This window comes from Oryctolagus cuniculus, chromosome 12 (assembly GCF_964237555.1).
Source record: "Oryctolagus cuniculus chromosome 12, mOryCun1.1, whole genome shotgun sequence".
In the NCBI taxonomy this organism is placed as follows: domain Eukaryota; kingdom Metazoa; phylum Chordata; class Mammalia; order Lagomorpha; family Leporidae; genus Oryctolagus; species Oryctolagus cuniculus.
This window is the reverse complement of record NC_091443.1, coordinates 11,900,938-11,908,377: the sequence shown is the minus strand read 5'-3', so window position 1 is coordinate 11,908,377 and position 7,440 is coordinate 11,900,938.

Here is a 7,440-nt window from a genome sequence, read left to right as displayed (position 1 = left end):
ATCATGTTTTTTTGGCTGTCTGCATGTTCTTCTTTAAAAAGTTTTTTATTTGTTTATTTGAGAGGCTGAGAGAAAGCAATAGGTAGAGAAAAAGAGTTCCCATCCACTGGTTCACTCTCCACATGCCCACAAGTGGCTAAGGCTGGACTGGACCAAAGCCGAGAGCCAGAAACTCACTCCAGGTGAGCCCCATGGGTGGCAGGAACTGAGGCATGACAGCCGCCTCCCACAGTCTGCATTAGCGGGAAGCTGGGGTTGGGAGTCAGAACTGGGATTTGAACCCAGGTATTCCGACATGGGACATGGCCATCTTAAGCTCTAGGCTAAATGCTTGCCCCCACCCACCCACCTCTCCCCAAATTTCCTAAATGTGGAGAACTTTCTTTTGGTTCCATGTGTCCCCAAGGCAGACATCAGAATCTCATGTTCTCAGCTCCCCCTTGCATCCAGCACGCAGCCATGTGACCTATCAAACACGGCAAGAGAAAGAGTTCAAGACATAGGCGTCATGTAGCACCCGCCGTGGCCTCAGTGGTGGGAGACATCAGCTGCTCCCAGCAGGGCCCCCGGGGGCCCGCGTGTCTGTGGAGGCAGCAGCAGGGACCACAGAGACTGTCCAGCATAGGATCCCACGGTGCTAACTGAGAGCTGTGGCCGCCACCCAGCCCCCAGCCCCAGTCCCCTGCCCTCCTGCAGGTTCTGTGCTTTACCCAAAGTCTTCAGTAGATTTCTCTTCTACTTCAATTAACCAGAAGAGGGTCTGTGGTTCCCCTTCCAGAGAATGTACTCTGAGCGCTGCTTAAGGTCGCGCCCCCGCCCCGCCAGATCAAAGCCTCCTTGACTGTGCTGACTCAGCTGTCCGTCAGTGTCTCAGGCATCCCGTCCCTTCCTCTGGGCTCACTCACCTCGTGTGAGTGTGAGGTCTTTCTGCAAAGACCTCTGGGCAGAAACTTTTCTGAATGTATCTGAGAATGTATTTGTTTTGCTCTCATTTTTCTAAAACCAAAAAATAATTACTCTGAGAAGGAAAATTACAGACAGGTCCCATTAGTGACAGATCCGTAGCAAAGGCAGAATGGCCTCTCACTGAGTAATGTGTTTTACATACAGATCCTTCCATTCGTACCTAATATTAATCACAACTGAAGCTTGCACACAATGTACTGTGTTTCTCTAAAGCTCAAGCCACCCAAGTAGTAACCAGTGTGGAGAAGGAAGCACGGATGCAACTAAGTGTGTACTTGCCTTTCTCTGAAATAAGCAGCTGCTGGACCACACAGAGAAACTTCCTGGGCGTTAATGGCCATTACTCTTCTGCACTCTCTTCTCTGATGCGTAATTCTGTAATGTTGCATTTGATAGATAGAGACTTTCAGCAAAGGTGCACGGCGAGGCCGGCGTCTGGCATAGCGGTTGACGTCATGTGGATTGCGTGCATCCCGTGTCACAGTGCCTGCTTTCAAGTGCCAGCTCCGCTCCCAGTTCCAGCCTCTCTCTCCTGTGCATCCTGGGAGGCAGCAGCGGAGGGCACAAGTCCCTGCCTGCCACCCACGTGAGAGACCCAGATTTGAGTTCTCAGCTCTTGGCTTCAGCCTGGCCTCCCGCCGCTGTTGTAGGCTGCTCTCGCTCTTAAAGATAATTTTCCTCAGTGCAGAATTCTGGGCTCAGAATTCCGCGGGAACTGCCCCCTATACTTTTTTTTTAAGATTTATATATTTATTTGTAATTCAGATTTACACAGAGAGGAGAGGCAGAGAAAGAGAGAGGTCTTCCATCCGATGGATGGCTCACTCCCCAATTGGCCGCAATGGCCGGAGCTGCACTGATCCGAAGCCAAAATCCAGGAGCTTCTTCCAGGTCTCCCACACAGGCGCAGGAGCCCAGGGACTTGGGCCATCTTCTACTGCTTTCCCAGGCCATAGCAGAGAGCTGGATGGGAAGTGGAGCAGCCTGGTCTCGAACCGGCGCCCATATGGGATGGCTGCGCTTCAGGTCAGGACTTTAACCTGCTACACCACAGCACCAGCCCCGCCCCTCTATACTTTGAAACTCCTATTCACTGTCTTCGTTAAGGAAGGTCACTGATGAGAAATCTGATGTAGTCTGGCTTTTTAAAAAAGGAGTAATCGATCATCTTTTCTTTCTGGCAGCTTTTCCCTCTCTTATCCTTGATGTTCTGCACGTGCACTGCGTGTGTACATGCGTGCCCACAGCATGTTCTGTCCCACGCCTGGGTGTTCTGCCGAGGTACCGAATCGCTCATGTCAGGAACTGCATTTTTATTTCCCATAATGCATATTGACTCTTGTTTCTCTTCGTCTTATTTCTGGGAATATGTTTGGCTTAAAGTCTTCTGGATGTGCTACTAGCTTTGCTAGGTTCGTGCTTGTATGATCTTGCACCTGTAGGATAAAACTCCCCCTGGTTTCTGTTCGGTTCTGGCCCCGCACCTCTGTTTTAGGAGAGAATCCGTCCAGCGTGTCTGAGTCAGAGGCCGCCTGGAGGTGTCTCCGCGCTGCCAGTTCAGCCCTGGCAGCCCCGGTTTGCACTCCTGCTTCCAGTGGACATTGTTTTCACCTTTGTTTAAGAAGACAAACGTGGCCGATTCACATCCAAGAAGGGTTCCTCTTCTCCCTCCAGTCTCAGCTGTCAATGGATTGCTTTGATACATTTGCATCTCCCATGCCCGAGCATGCTATGGAGAAGGGAGAAATTTGAGCGTGAGGTTCTGCTGTCGTCTGCCTCACTAAATAAAGGGACTTCCAGGACCAGAAGCTTGATCTGCCTCCAGCCCGGGGGGAGGTGGCATGGCAGAGTGGCACCTGCGCTGTGGTCGGGGGCCCCTGTCTCACGTTGGCCACACCAGGAGGGTCTTCCTTGGCGGGCACTTGGCCCTCTGCGCTGGGATCTGCTACAGTGGCCACATTGCCCTCAGGGCCCTGGGTCTCTGGTGCAAACTCCAAGGGTGTGTCTGGTCACATCGGCAAGGCCCGCAGGCCTCAGGGGGAAGTGAGGGGTGCTCCCCAGGGAGTTCTCAGGCCCCTCTGTTCTCCATCTGCAGCAGGCGTCAGATTCACGTGGAGATCTTGTGTTCTGGGTTGTTTTTTTTTTAAGATTGATTCATTTTATTTGAAAATCAGAGTTACAAAGAGAGGAGGGGTGGTAAGAGATCTTCCTTCCATCTGCTGGTTCACCCCTCAAATGGCCAAAACAGCCAGTGCTGGACCAGACCAGAGCCAGGAGTCAGGAGCTTCTTCCAGGTCTCCCATGTAGGTGCAGAGCTCCAGACACTTGGGCCATCCTCCACTGCTGTCCTGGGCACATTAGCAGGGAACTGGATTGGAAGTGGATCAGCTGGGACTCAAACTGGCACCCAAATGAGATGCCAGCATTACAGGAGGTGGGTGGTTTTACACGCTGTGTCACAATGCCAGCCCCACGGAGGTCCTGTTAAAAGGGAGATTTTGGGGCAACGCCCTGGAGAATTTTGGAACCAGTCGGTCTGAGTCGAGGCCTGACAATCTGTGTTTCTAACCGGTGCTCAGAGGATGCCAGTGCTGCTGGCTGGGCCCACAGTCTGAGAACTCTGCCCTAGACAGAGAAGCAGGGCCCTGCGCTTCTTTCCTCTTTTCCCTTGACTTTTGCAGTTGCAAGGACAGGAAGTGACTCATTTCTTCTCTTGTTTTGCTGGCTTGGGGAGAGGCTTCACAGCCAGCAGCCCGAGCTGGAGATGAGGAGAGTGTGAGGCTGTGGGGGACCACAGGGATGATCGGGGGCCATCTGTCCCAGCTCGCGGCATTTCACTGCAGGGCCTTTTGTCGTCCCAGAGGATGCACGCCTGTGTCATTTTTAAAATCCCTGCCAGCCCACGTTCCACCATGTGGAGTGAGACTCATGGAATCCATGCAGCGGAGTACACCGGTGTCACACACCCTGGCTCGGAACCTTGGAGGACGTCACGGGTGCAGGTGGCAGAAGCGCGGTTCCAAGGAGCCCTGTCCACAGGTGTTCTCTGTGCGAGCGTCCCAGGCTGCACGCCCCCGTCCCCACCCTCACCCCGTGATTCCTGGCCTCCGCTGCCTTCGGCAAACACTTGCTCAGTGCATTGTGGAAGACCAGGGGAGGGCTTGACATTTTATGACGGCCTGACATCCCTCTTGGTGTATGGGATTTTAAATATGTTAAATCCAAGACATGTGTTAAAATGTAAAACTCCACTAAGATGTGGGAGGGAGGCTCTGTGTATAGTACAGGCGAGCAGTGAATGGTTCTCATAGCAACCACAGGAAACATATGTGGTTCCCACACAAACCTGGCCCTCCTTCAGCCTCGCCTGTCTCAGCGAAGGGCACCATCTTTCTTCAAGTTGCCCAAGACAGAGACTGAAGACAAATGCTGGCACCGCCTCCCCTTCACCAACCCTCCCCTGGAGAGCACGCACACACACACACACACACACACACCCCATCACAAAGCCCTCTTTCTTTAGTCTTGCAAATAGCTTTCAGTCCATCTGCTGGACTGTCTCCCCATCCCCCTCCATCTGGGCCCACTGCACCTGCTCTGGGCCCCACAATGCATTCTACACTTGGCATCAGGCGTGTTCTTTATTGGCTTTTAACAGCACACATGTACCATGCCAGTACTCTAAGGATCCTCCACCATACACACACTAAGTGCAGGTTTCTCGCTGACCAGACGGGCAAAGGTGAAAACAGTGAGACAATGCTGTTGTCAGTCATAGGGGGAGCAGACACTCCTTCCTGTTGCTGATGGTGATGGCCATGAGGAGGCCTCTGTCCAACTGTACTACTGCACGGTGTTTGGCAATAGTTATCAAAGCTGTGTCTTCATTGTCCTGCTTCTGGAAATGTGCCCGACGGTGCAAAGTGTCACAGCCTGACAGTTACTCATTGTGCCATTGTTTGCAATAGCAGTGACTAGAAATAACCTAGATACCCATCAATGGAGGATGAGTTGCTATGCATAACATGTGCACTTCATATAGTGGGGTTGCATACAGGTGTGAAAAAACAACGAAAGCGGGATGTTTTCAAGATGTATGGATCCAGGAGGAAAACAAGTGCAGAGTGGCATTGTGAACTTTTGTATTTGCTCACGGGGGCACACATCTTCCTGAAAGGGTGTACCAAGCACTGACACCATGAAGCCATGGTGCAGGAACCACGGGTCTACCGGAGGGATACATCCCTACTGTAGAATATCCAACCACATTTCTGTGTTACTCATCCAAAAATAACCACCCCCAAATTGCTACTCAATATTCCTTGAATGAATGAAGCAGGCCACCCTCCCCACTATACATGCTCTGTAGTATCACATACTACATACATGTGCATACATATATATACATATACAAACACAGTGTTACCTATGGCTGCATTAGAAATCCCTGGAAATCTCAGCAGGTTAGAATGCTACACATTGTTGTTCCCCACTCTGGGGGTCAGGAATCTGCACCTGGCATAGCAGCGGCCCTGGCTTAGGGTCTCTGAGGTTGTGGCTGTGCTGTAGCTGGGGCTGCAGTCACTTGGAGGCTCAGCTAAGGCTGGAGAATGTGTGGGAGCTCGTGCAGGTGGAGGCCTTCCAAGGTCATGGTCATGGATGCTGTCGGGCTTGGATCCCTCACCTCAGTGTCCTCACAATATGGCAGTTGGGAGCGAGCGAGCGAGCAAGCGAGAAAGAAAGAGAGAGAGAGAGAGAAAATGCGAGAGGCCAGGGAGGGCATCAAGAAAGGGAAGCCACTGTGTCTTTTTGGAACCCAGTCTCAGAAGTGGCGTCCCATCCCCCCTGCAATGTTCTGTTCATTAGCAGTGAGTCAGAGCCTTCCGTGGTGTGAGGTCTTTGGTGAGGCCTGCTCGGCCTGGTCTGCCACTAAGTGCACACTCCTGCCGCTCCAGCCTCCTCTGAGTAGGAGCAGATTCAGTTCCTCCAACGCGCCGTGCTCCGGCCAGCTGCTCCCCAGCCTGGACGCCAGCTCTGACGAAGGGAGGACCACCGTCTCCCGTCATGTACCCCCGGCACTGTGCCCCGTCCTGCTCTCCCGCATTGGTTATTTCCCTTCCTTTGGGTGCTCCTTGGATTTGAGCCTGGCTCTCCCAGAGTCCTGAGAGAAGCCAGGGCATCTGGCTCTCACTGGGATCTCCCTCAACGCCCGGCACGAATGACATGGTAACAGTTCAGCAAAAGCCAGCTGAATGAATCTGCAAGGGTCCAAGCAGGACACGGTGGCGACTTCAGGCGGGGTGAATCGGGAGGGCTTTCCTAACAGGACTGTTTGTTTATAAGGTGGAGCAGGGGTCTGCAAAGTCAGCAGGGTAGCACCTGGGGCTCAGCAACACCAGGGGGCGGTTGGCATCCCCAGGCCTAAAAGACCAAACTCTGGGGAGCCGTCGGTGGAATCCGGTGAAATCTGCAGTGGTGGGGAAGGGCTGTGTGGCAGAGCTGTGGGCTCTTGCAGACGTGCACAGCCAGTTCACGGCGCTATGGAAGGCGGAGAGCCGGGGAAGGGGGTGGGGAGGGAATCCCCAGCACAGCTCTCTTCACTCCTCCAGTCTTCTTCTGTTGTCTCGTTTGGAGAGGAGGGCAAGTCCCAGGGGTACAGTCCCCAGGAGCGGCAGGCAGCGGGGACTGGCTCAGGAGGGGCGACATGGAGATCGTCCATGCAGCCCACCGTGTAGCCGCCTGCCCTTCACCGGGGTGACGTCTCCCCCGCCAGCATATTGATCGTGTCACGACTGTGTCTTCTCAGTCACATTCTCCCTGGGAAGCTGTGACGTTTGCCAGCCTTTTTCATGTGAGGACGTGGGGAAAAGGGAACGGTGACACAGCACGCCCCGTGCCAGGGCTACGTTGTTTTGCTCCAATCTGGACCCACGCCTGGACCACTTCTCAACCACAGCCTCCATGACAGCTGCGATTGGAGCGGCCACCAGACGCAGCGGATGACAGCCCGTTGTCATTTGCCAAAATTCATATGCTTGCTTTTTAAATTTTTTGAAGATTTATTTATTTGAAAGGCAGTAGAGAGATCTTCCATCCACTGGCCAGGGCTGGGCCACGCCAAAGCCAGAAGTCAGGAGCTTCTTCCAGGTCTCTCACGTGGGTGCAGGGGCCCAAGGACTTGGGCCATCTTCTGCTGCTTTCCCAGGCCATCATCAGGGAGCTGGATGGGAAGTGGAGCAGCTGGGTCTTGAACCAGTGCCCATGTGGGATGCTGGCACCGCAGGCAGTGGCTTTATCTGCTCTGCCACAGCACCAGCCCCACACAGGCTTTCTACTCGGGGCAAAGAGGCACATTAAACGAGGCTGTGACAGGCATCCCACCCTGCACTGTTCCAGTCTCCTGCGGTGACAACCAGCCCAGAATGGAGGGACCGTTCCTAGCCCTTCCTATTATCATGACCTTCACCCCACGGG